Source organism: Scomber japonicus, chromosome 18 (genome assembly GCF_027409825.1).
Source record: "Scomber japonicus isolate fScoJap1 chromosome 18, fScoJap1.pri, whole genome shotgun sequence".
NCBI lineage: Eukaryota > Metazoa > Chordata > Actinopteri > Scombriformes > Scombridae > Scomber > Scomber japonicus.
Window position 1 is genome coordinate 16,938,925 of NC_070595.1, and position 12,566 is coordinate 16,951,490.

Sequence of the window (12,566 nt, forward strand, 5' to 3'; positions counted from 1 at the left end):
TCCATCTTTGAAATTACTCAATGTTTTTATAGCTATGTAACTCATGCATGTAATGAATGAAGCTTTTTTTTTTTCTCTCTCTCTGGCTCAGGTCACCACGTTTTCTACCCCCGCTGTGTCAGTGCACACTGTAGGTGTTAGTAGTTATGTCACGTAAATTGCAGGAACGTTTGAAAGACTTCCTGTTTAGTACTCAAAAGGTTAAAAAGACAGAGAGAGACAGAGAGACAGAGAGAGAGAGAGAGAGAGAGAGAGAGAGAGAGAGAGAGAGAGAGAGAGAGAGAGAGAGAGAGAGAGAGAGAGAGAGAGAGAGAGAGAGAGAGAAGGTTGCACGAGCTCACGCCAGAGAAAGTTACACGGTGGTAATGAGTGAATCTGCCCTCTGGTGAATTGCAGCCGCTGGTCGCCGGCAGCAACAAGCAGCAGCAGCCGCAGCAGAAGCAGCCGCAGCAGCAGCAGTAGTAGTGCGGGTGACATCTTTTAAAAGCAGGACTAACAGGTAGTTCAAGCGGATAATAAACAGACAGAGAGACATTCAGATGTGCACACAGTAAAGTGCCGTGGAGAAGCCAGTGAGCAAAAAAGGGGAGGAAGAAGGGAAGCCTCTGTTTCGGCTGCCGGAGGGGGGAGAAAAAAAAAAGTCCACTGCAGACTTTGCTAAAACCCCTGTTATGTAAGGCAGTTTGGCTGGAGCTGGAGCTGGAGCTGGGAGGAAGGGTATGGGGAGGGGGAGGAGGAGGGAGGGGGGGGTTTCATGAGGCTGCTGCTACTAGAGTTGCAAAAGAGAGGGATCAGAGAGAACATGCTGATCTTTCCTTTTTTTTTTTTGCAGGTCTATTTTACCTCGTTGACTTTGCACAATTTCCTGCTTTGCAAAGGAACATAACACACATGTACCAGTGAGTGAAATGTGAAATGACAGCATGAAGTATGACAGTCCACCTCCTTCATCACATTGTTGACCTGCTGACATGAGTCGAGACCCAAAGCCGTGAAATCGAGACCAGACTGTGTCCCACTTAGAAAAATAAGTAGCTGAAAGTAGCAGTGGGTAATCTTCTGTTACACTACATTTACTTTTATTTCATGATATTAATATATAAGATAAGATAAGATAAGATATTCCTTTATTAGTCCCATGGTGGGGCAATTTACAGCGTTAAAGCAGCAGAGTGGATGGCAAATATAAAGAACAATAAATAATAAGTGAGTACACAAGCAATAAAAACAAATAGGCGTATTATGTACAAGAGTAATATTGGTGTTGTCATGGAAACTAATAGATACAATATTAACATGGGTTTGCCTGATTCAGCTCATAAAGCAAGTAAAAACACTTAACTAATCAAGTTGCTTCTTAATATTGAAGCTAAAAACTAATTCAATACTGTCCTTTTAACTTTTAACACTAGAAACTACAAGCTAAGGCTACATCTGACAATTAGATTAAAAACATGCCAAAATATTGATGATACATTGATGGAAACTTTGTGACTTATAATAAAACTCATACTGATAAAGAAATCCTGCTTTTCATTATCTATGAGTCATTGTGTCTATAAAATGCATGTTATTATTAATTTATTCTTATTTTGTCCTGCTAACAGCCCCAAACCCTAATGTATTGACTTTACTACCATGTATGCCAAAGAAAAGCGTGAAAACCAGCTCATTTCTTTTGGCATGTTTTGCTTTCTATGTGTTGCTGCCTTTTCTCACGTGCTATTTATCATATCAAGGGTTATTAAAATAGCTGCCAATCATCTAATTATAGCCTCAGAGATAATAAAGTCGTAGATATCACAGCGTTTGATATCTACGTGCCACGCAATTATGTTAATATTGCCATGAAAAAGTGGTGAGTAACATAATGTTTGGTGTTCAATTCACCATAAAACTCAAACTGATAATGGTCAACTGTCAGCACTGATTTTAGTCTTGTGTGTATCTTTGTATCTATAGCAACCATATCACAATGTAATGGTCTTTTTATGCATTACATACCTCATACAAGTGTTAAACATTGCCCAATAAGTTTGGGTTAAATAGATTTAGTTTGTGTCCTGATATCATGACACAAAGTGACCTCTACCAAACAGTTGAGCAGACCTACAAAGGGTTAAGAAGCTAAAACTCCTTTTATGGCTTTATGTTTGCTTAAACAGGCGTTATCAAAATAGCTGCCAATCAACTAATTATAGCCGCTCTGCAACACACTCAGAGATAATAAAGTCGTACATATCACAGTGTAAACAGCGTGTTTGATAGCTCTGTGTGCACACAATTATGTTAATATTGCCACAAGAAAGACCAATTATGGACAAAATATTGATGATAAACTGATGGAAACTTTGTGACTTACATAATCTTTGGTGCTAAATTCACCTCAAAACTCCTACTGATAAAGAAATCCTGCTCATTGCATATACACTGGGACCATTTTGTCTATATAATGTCTAAAAAAAACAGTGTAAATGCATATTATGATTCATTTAAATGTCTTATTTTGTCCATCCAACAACCCCAAACCCAATTCTAGTCACTTTACTACCATGTGAGCCAAAGGAAAGCATTAAATCATCACATTTAAGAAGCTAAAAAAACCAGCTAGTTCCTTTTGGCATGCCTGTTTAAACAAGCGTTATCAAAATAGCTGCCAATCAACTAATTATAGCCGCTCTACAATACACTCAGAGATAATGAAGTGGTAGATATGAGTGTAAATGGCGTGCTCATATCTCACTGTATACACTGTCATATCGCCCAGAGCCCTATCTGTACATCTCTAACAGGCGCGAGTGTCACCTCTGTGTTAAGTGATTTGCATGTCGTTTTTTTTTTTTTGGCCTTTTAATGCATCGCTCAACATCTGAGTGGGAGGAGGTGGTGGTGGGGTGGGGGGTAAAAAACAAGGGTGTTGTCTCTCTGCAGTTGTGTGAAGGACCGGATGACAAAACTTTTGAAATGATTGGCTCATTAGCAGTGAGGCCACGCGGCTTCCTGTCGATGCAATCACATCCCAGCTGTCTGCCTTCATCCTCTTCATCATCGTCTTCCTCCTCCTCCTCCTCCTGAGGTTGCCTTGAGCTTGGTTCTCATGTTGCTGAGAGCTCTCTCTCTTTCTTTCTCTCCCTCTCTTTGGGGTGGTTTATCTAGCAGACTGCATGATAACCACTTCCTGTTTCTGCAGCAAAACATGACTTTGATCCTTTCCGAAAATTACTTAATAAAGAACTGAGAAAGTCTAAAAAAACGAGGTCGATAAGGAGCTTTTGTTTGTGTATAATATCGAATAATAAAATGCAGCCCAAAAAAGGAAAACATGCACTTCATCAACTCTAATCTGAGTTAGGGCAAAAAAGCTGGCGTTTTTTGGGGGGGTTTCTTTGTTTTTGTGTGGGGTAAAAACAACAAAACAGGATTACTGTATTAGGAAGAGGAGGGGGGGTGGGGTGGGGTTGGGGGGGGTTTGGTAGGCAGGCTTGCATACCAAAAACGCACATAACTCAGATCTCCTGGAAGACTTTCAGATTAGCAGCCGGTGCCATCTTGTCTTCTGTTGCCTTATATGTACATGTGTGTCAATTGCCACCGAGCGACTTGAACGGCGGGCAGGAAGTTATGACACATCTGGCTTCCTCTGTCTCTCGAGAGTCCCAACGGGCGGACGGGCAAGCAGAAGCAGCTTTACTAGACTAGAGTGCCATCCCAATTAAGGAAGAAAAAAAAAAAGGCCTGCTAAACGATTGCTTTCAACTGTGTGAAGAAACAACATCTGAGAGCAAAATTAAGAAGTCATATACAATTAAAAAAACTATAACAATATTTTGAACTTTAGGAATCGAACTACTGGTTGTATAGATATGAATGGTGATGATAAACCCACAAAGACTAATGTCCATATTTCAGCTCTGACACAAAAGACAGCAGATCTGATTATCCGAGTTCAACTAGTTGTAGATTTCGGAATATAAAATAAAGATATTTAATGAAAAACGTTAAAAGTCTGGCATGAGCTTAGTGATGTATTTGAAAAATTAATGATTTAAAAGGATTAAAAACAGAAATATGTGTATTCAGTAACATGGTAACTATTAAAAAATGGAGGTAAAAAAAACCTTAGAACCTCTGAGAGTAAAATTAAGAAGTTATATACATTAAAAAAAAATCTAAACAATCTTTTGTGCTTTAATTATCTAAATCTAGTCATTTAACTACTGGTTGTATAGATATGAAGGTGATGACAAACCCACAAAGCATGGGAAAGACATTTTAACAGTTTATAAACGCTCTAAAACAAACCATCAAAAAAAAAAAAAAAAAAAAAAGACGTATGTGTCTCTATTACAGCTCTGAAACAAAAGACAGCAGATCTGATTATCTGAGTTCAACTAGTTCACTAGGGCAGAGGAGCAGCTCTGGTGCAGGACGAGATGCTGCTGCTGGGCCGCCACAGTCTATATAATTAATGGGAAACACTGCTGACATGATTTATAAAGGGAGATCATTTCTTATAAAACAAGATTTATCACTCTTTTGAAAAGGTATTAATTTGTTCATGTAGATTTTGGAAAATAAAATAAAGATATTTAATGAAAAGTCAAAAGCAATAATGATTTAGAAAGGATTAAAAACAGCAATATGTGTATTCAGTAACATGGTAAATATTAAAAAATGAGCTTAGATGTAGCCCTCTTTGTAATCATAGGTAACTGTATTTTGTAATTAAATGATGCAACTAGTTACTCCCCAACACTTCCTTTTTGTTTTTAAGCTGTGGGGTAATTGGACACAGCCGAATCTGGATCCAGCTGGACTCGACTTCGAATCTTACCAAGCAAACAAAGACCACCTTCACACTGAAATCTTCTTGCAACAGAGGTTCAAGTCTTACCTCACAAAGCATCAATCCCTCGCACACTGTGTTCAGGCCGAGCTTCAATATTTAATCACATTTGAACGTCTGCCTTTGTTTGTTTGTTTGTTTGTTGGAGTGTTTTTGTGTTGCAGCCACCTGGGGGGCTTTTTTTCTGTAAGGATGGTGCAGGTTTCCCTTTTTCTCTTTGTGTGTGTGTGTGTGTGTGTGTGTGTGTGTGTGTGTGTGTGTGTGTGTGTGTGTGTGTTTGTTCTAGGGAATATTGTTAGAGCTAGATGAGAAGATCGATAGCACTCTCATGTTTGTAGGCTAAATATGAAAGCTAGCAGCCGGTTAGCTTAGCTTAGTTTAGCTTAGCTTAGCAGGAAACAGTCTGGCACATCATACCTCCATTGTAAAACCACAACCTGATTTTTTTCCCCCCTCGTGTCTGGTTTCTGTTCAGATTAACCGCATGACAAACAACATCATGTTCATTAATGGGCTTTAGGAGGTGCTGCTAGGTGGATTTGGTTACCTTTGGACAGAGCCAGGTTAGCTGTTATTTCCAGTCTTTAAGCCGGCGCTAATCTAGCAGCCTGCTGGCTTCAAACCTACTGAACAAAGTCGGATCGATTTCCTTATCGAAAAAACATAAATGTCTAACTATGCTTTAACCCTGGGTGTTTAAACCCTGTTAATAAAGCAGAAGGTATAAATTATCCTCCAAATCTATGTTAGACCCTTTTTTTAAGCCAACTTCATCCCAACTTTCAGGTTTTTACACATATTTTTGGAAATTTATGGTCAATAAGACTCATTTAACCCTCCTGTTGTCCTCGAGTCAAGGAAGGAAGTTAGGAAGGGAGGAAGAAGGAAGAAGGAAGGAAAGGAGAAAGAAGGAAGGAAGGAAAGGAAGGAGGGAAGGAAAGAAGGAAGGAAGGACAGAAGAAAGGAAGGAAGGAAGGAAGGAAGGAAGGAAGGAAGGAAGGAAGGAAGGAAGGAGCGAAGGACAGAAGGAAGGAGGGAAGGAAAGAAGGATAGAAGAAAGGAAGGAAGGAAGGACAGAAGGACAGAAGGAAGGAGGGAAGGGAGGAAAGGAAGGAGGGAAGGAAAGAAGGACAGAAGGAAGGGAGGAAGGGAGGAAGGAAGGAAGGGAGGAAGGGAGGAAGGACAGAAGAAAGGAAGGAAGAAAAGAAGGAACAGTCAAAAACAGACAGGGTCAATTTGGCCCGGGAGGACAACACGAAGGTTAAATGAAACTATACCTCATTTTTGAGTAAATGGGTTTAAGGTGCAGCTTCACCTGCAGTCTGGTTTCAACTCACAATGACTTTCATGGTCAGTGAATTGTTTTGTGTATAAAATGTCTCAGAGGTTAAAGGTTACTTTTTTGTCCAAACAGTCCAAAAGGGGACAGAGAAAAGCCTTTAAATCATCATGATTTGAGAAGCTAAACTCAGTAAATATTTGACCTATTTACTTAATCAGTGACTAAAGAGATTATTCAATTATCAGAGTAGTAGCTGATTCATTTTCTGACAGGATCCAGTAGTGGTTGCAGCTGTTATCTGCACAGTGGGTAAATACAGGTTTGACCTTTTCTAAAAAAACCACAACTGTCTCAAATCCTCCTTTCCTCTCCCTTCCTCGGGGGCGCAGACCACCCATGTGACAGTTAAGTGTGAGTTAAGCGACCCCTCTAGGAGTTATTAATCTAACGAAACCAGGACAATATGCCACGAGGAGATAATCTCCAGTACGTCGTCTAGAAAGCGTTCGAGCTCAAAATAAACTCTGTTGTGTTAAGTTGAGCCGACGCCAACGCTGCACACACCAGAGCGCCCCCGTCTAAACCTTCACTGTTTACACCAGAGATCTGCTGACATCTCTAAAGAGCATAACGTATAACGAGGGCGAAAGGTCAATGTGTTCATGAAGAGTTCAAATGAGAAGTGGCATCTCCTCTTTTTTCCCCTTTTTTCTAACGCTGGATGGGACGGAGAGAATGATACCCAAAAGCCTTCGCCCTGCTTCACCCTGCTTCACCCTGCAGCAGCAGCAGCAGCAGGCCCCTACAAGGGAAAGCAGCCGCTATGTTAACAAATGTCATTAATCCAAAAAACAAGCCTCCAACTTGGTCATCCCTTATTTTTAGATATGCGATCATCGTTTAATCATTTGGGACAACTGAGTTAAACTAAACAAATGTGAAGAAACTCACAGAAAATGTGCTAATAAGTCCATCTGTAAGGGGTTTAAAGCAGAAGTCAGCACTAAGGTTCAATGATGGGTCATGTTTTATTTTGGGGAGGGGTGTTAATCGATGCAGATTTACAACGCTGTAAAAGATTGCATCTAAAAAAAAGGGGAAACAGCTTCAACACAGCATTTCTCCTCCACTGTCAAAAGTTCACGTATTAAACTTTAATTTCTAAAAGGTTTATTGGACTTAAAATAGCATGACAGCTTTAATGGCCTTGGCTGGCATGAGGGGGGGGGGGGGGGGGGGGGGAATTAGATGCAACAAAGATACATGACAATATTTGGGATTGTACAGGAGACTTGTTCTTATTTTGTTTTTTATAGATTTGTGAAAAATGATGTTAAAGTTTTGACGCAAACTACGAACGTCAGAGGGCCAAATATTTTTGCTGGAGGGCCCGAATTCAGCCCACGGGTCGCTATTTGCCTACCTCTTTGTATATGGAAACATCTGCCAGTCCAATCCAGGGCAGATATTTAGTGCAGATAGAGATCTTATTACTCCTGGAGGCCCATGGCAACAATCCAATAGCTGTAACTTTTATAACTTTTTCCTCATTTAGATGTTTTTTTAAGAGAAGGTCAAATATGTAGAAGATTATATTTACAAGATAAACACAGACCCTAGTTACTGGGAATCAACAAATATCTACAACTACCTTTTCGTGTGACTTAATCTAATATTATTTGGAAGTATAGATATGTAGTCAACCTGAAATTGCACACTTGAATCTGCACTTTTGTTTTACCTCAGGGATTTTATTGAAGTTTCATATTTATTCTTCTTCTATGGTTTTATTGTTGTATAACTGAAATATCATTTAAAGTTATATCTCCTTACACTTTGATCCCAGAGAAACTTTTTTTTTCCATTATGCCTTGTAGAAATATATAGTAAACAGGGCTGAGTACCAATCCAAGTACCTTTAAAGTGATACCGATACCAATTTAGTACTTTATTTGATACCCATTACTAGGCATGGGATGATAACCGTATTCAAGGTATACCGCGATATGAAAAGTCATGATAACCGAAACCGCCACAGGTATGAGCTGTTTTTTGTCTGGTCAAAGACAGGAAGTGCAGGTCAGAAATCCCTCAGGTGGAGCAGCTGCAGCGTAGAGTATCACCACCCCTCACACTGTCATTACAGATTCAGGTTAAATCGCAATACCGCCATACCGCCATACCGTGAAACCGTGATATTTTTGCTTATGGTTATCATACCGCCAGAATCTCATACCGGCCCATGCCTTGTACCCATTACACATTTTGTGCACTTGCTTTCATCCAGTCTAACAGTCGTGTAGTGCAGACACACTTTAGCGCCTTTAGGTGGCATCTTGGCTGCTGCTGAACTGCTAAGCGCGCTAACTCAAATTCACCACGACTTCACCACCACAGATGAGTCATAGCTGCTGTGACAGTGGGCCAATCACATGTCACTTTAAACTGAGGAACGCTTGCATTGCTTGGCTGTGAACAAGTCCGTACAAACACTCATGTTTTCTAGCTCCGGGTGCAAAAAGGATTGATTGCAGGTATCGTTTGACGGGAGATGTTTCGATAGTACTCGGTATTGATTTAAATGGTATAGAGTACCAGCCTTAATGGAAAAATGACAATAAACTCATTTGATTTTTGAAGTATGGCTTCTAATGTGCCTGTTTTTTATTTGTGATACTTGGGAAAATACTGTGGGTTTATATTGATGTTTAAAATGTTATCTGTGTTGTATTCTGTCATTTTGATATTTTTCTAATCCTTTAATTATTGATTTCTCCAGTCCTATTATTGCATAACTGAGGCAGCCCTTATATATGTGTGTGTATATACATATGAAGGTCGGATAGCCTGAAACGTTGCAACTCGATAAAAGAGTGTAGCGGTTTCCATTTACTGATCCAATAAGTAAAACAGCTGCTGCAGGGACGATAAATAGACTTCCTCCTGACAGCGACCGCCCATCAATAACTCTGAACATGAAGCGACAGAGCAAGTTATGTGGAAAAGATGCCTGGGAGGAAAAAAAAAAAAAAAAAGGAAAGAAAAGAAAAGCACTCTAAACTGACATGAGGTTATTAAAAAGACTTTTCCGTGAGGGTAAAATAAGCAGAAACAAACATGAGGAGGGTTTTTTTTTTTGACGTTTCATTGGCACAGGAACTGCCACAAGAGTCTGAAGAGTCATCACATCTGAGAGTGTGTGTAAGAGAGCGTTTGGTCAGCTGTCGTTTTACCATTTCCTCCTTTCTGAAATTCCTGTACGCAACGAGAAAGAAAGTGATGGGGCATTTTTTTGCTGAGAGTGCCAAAGCATCAAATGTCTGTGTTTGTGTTTGTGTGTTTGTCTCTTCAGAGTCAGCTGACTGACGTTGGTTTTCTCACTTCCTGTCTGGGGAAGCTGCCAAGGTCCAGATAAAATTTCATTAAGTATTTATACAAACATGCAGCTATATTTATTTATGCAGGATGACGAGCACTTAAAAACTGGAGAGGGAGAATAAAAGAGGAAAACATTTAAGGCAGCAACTAACAAACTAACCAATTAGCTCCATTCTTGTTTATATTGATCATTTATTTGGTCTATAACATCTCAGAAAATGCATTATCGATTAATCTGTCCCTTAATTAATCAATTGGTCCATAAAAAAGGTCACTTTCTGCTTCCAAAAGCTTGAGATGCAACCTCAAATATCTTGTTTTGTCCCAAATGCAAAAGAGAGGGCTGCAGCTAATGATTACTTTCATTATTGATTAATCTCTTTATTTCTGAAATGAGGATCTCTGCTTCCAAAAAGCCCAAAACTGTCTTGTTTGTCCTGATCACAAAAGAGTAAAGAAACCAGGAAGTATTCACATATAAGAAGGCAGAACAAGAGAAATGTGGCATTTTTTCCGACTCAAACCGATTAATCAATTATCAAAATAGTTGCAGATTGACTTACTGTCAATCGACTAATCAATTAATCATTGCACCTCTTTTTAAATGTCTTGTTTTGTCCAATGATTAAAAAATGCATATATTTGGGGGTTTTTTTGAGGAGAAGCTGCTATTAGAGAACATTTGACATATTTGCTAATGATAAAATGCTTAATTGATTAATCGTTCCATTTTATTCTCTTCTGCTGCATTTAAAAACAGCAAAAACAACTCAAAATAACACTTTAAACGTCAACTCATCACTTCTGAGGAGCAGGATGCCCCTTTCACACACAGAAACTGATCTAGATTGTTTTTTGTGATAGTAATTAGAAGTCAGCAGGTTTTCTCGCAGTGCGATGGGTGTTTTCTAACAGTGCTCGGTTTCCTTTTGTTACTGCTTTGAAGATGCTGCCTGAGGGCAAGATTAGAACCACTTAAAATAAAACCATCTGATATCTGTGTTGGAGATCTGTCAAATTTCCAGCTAATAACAGGATCCTGGACCATTTCCAAGACATAAAACTGGATATTAGCACAATTAAATTTCATCACGTCTCCTCTTTTTTTTTTTTTTTGCTCTCTTTTGGTTTCACCCCCGAAAAATGAGTGGTGGTTGCAAGTCTGTGATGTTCAGCTGTGATAATGAATGGTGCTGGTGTTGGTATGCTGCAGCAGCTGGTGTGTTTATGTTGTTTTTCCTTTTAAAAATTGCAGAAGAAAGAAAGAAAGAAAGAAAAAAAAAAAGTAGTGAGAGCTTGTGAAGGAATGTGTTAGAAGACAAGGAGCTTGTGTCGACTTGACGAAAAACGAAAAGGAGGGAGCTTCACATACTGGAACATCTTCCATTAAGGTGGGAGAAGATTGAACCTCGAGTGCTACAACTAAATCAGATGTTATGACAGAGCGAAGAGGGGGGGAGCCAGAGAGAGAGAAGAGGCGACATTTCACAACCAAATTTCTCTGGAATTCAAGTTCAACATGCTCCATCTCGTCTTTGGGAAAAATGAAAAACAACATGCAAAATATCTGCTCTGCGAAAACAGCACAACTTCCATCACGCTGAACACACACAAGCCTTAGTGCTCAGCTGTCTCCAACCCTGCATGTTTTAGGTATCACCCCATCTCTTAACAAACACACCCGATTCTAATAGTGGACTTGTTAGCTTCAGCTGCTTGATAACGAGTTGATTATTAGAAATCAGGTGATTAAGAGTGATGGAGATGTTTATCATTACTATTTTTATTTTTTTATTTGTTTGCTTTTTGTGGTAGAAGTGATAGATTAGCTGTGGAGGGATGGGGAGGGTGAAGACTGGCAGGGGTTGGTTTGGGAGGGATGCTTTGACAATCTCTGTACTTTTCCTGTCACAACTATTGCGTAATGTCAATGTATCTGGAAAAAGCCAATAAAAATAGTTAAAAAAAAAAGAAAAGATCTTTAACAAGCTTTTAACGAGATACCTAAAAGCATGCAGGGCAGTAGCTTTCCAGGAGCAGAGTTAGTGATCACTGTCTAAAGGCCCATTTATGCTCAACGGACGTACGAAAATGTATACGTCTGTTTCAAACGATGTTACCGTCACTGCTCACATACTTCCATGCGTCCTTTACGTTGGCCTGGATGTTAACCAATACATCCACCAGGGGGCAGCGCAGAGTCAAAAGTTTATGACAACAACAAACTCAAAAACAAACAAAGCGACTGTGGAGGAGATATTGATAATGTTCCTCTTGCATGAAAGACAAAAACGATATGTTTAAAGTTTCTAAACAACTTGCAAAACCTCTAGAGCTACGTATCGAGTAGTGACAGCAACACTGCCCCCCCATGGTTTCCGGTGGTACTGCTCCGTTTGGTCCATATCCGTAAGCTTTATGGAAACGTGCAGAGATACGGACGAAATGAACGCAGAGCACGGACAGAAGGCTCTGTCCGTATCCGTATTTAACGTTGAGCATAAATGGGCCTTTAGCTGTTGATTGAGATTGACATGTGAGAAAGAGAAAGTAAATATACAGCTTTTTCAACCCCTCCCATAAAAAAAGCTCCTTAAGTAGTTATTTCCCCAAGATTAAATGTCAATCATGAACGTTAGAGTCGAGCACGTTTCCCACAGAGCTCGACAAGCTTCAGAATGTGTCACCTCGCTCGGACGTCTGCTGCTGACTGATGACACTGTGGGAAACACTCAACTATACATAAACTATTTCCTCTCAAAACCACATAACCTAGATCAGAGCTGCTGTTGGCTGCATAGTAAGCGAGCAGTTGATTGGTTGTTTTGAGGGTTTTTTTTTAAGATCAAAATGTACAATTTGTACTTGAGGAGGATCAAAAGACATGAAGTATCCTCTCATATCATCTCAGTGTTTCCTCTCTCTCTCTCTCTCTTCTGATGTAACGCTCATTTAAATGGCTGTACTGGTTGTGTGCAGCTGAACTTTTATTAACAATAAGCTCTGATTTCCACAAGACTGCGGTGAACCGTGTCAGGAAAAATGAAATAAATGGAACAA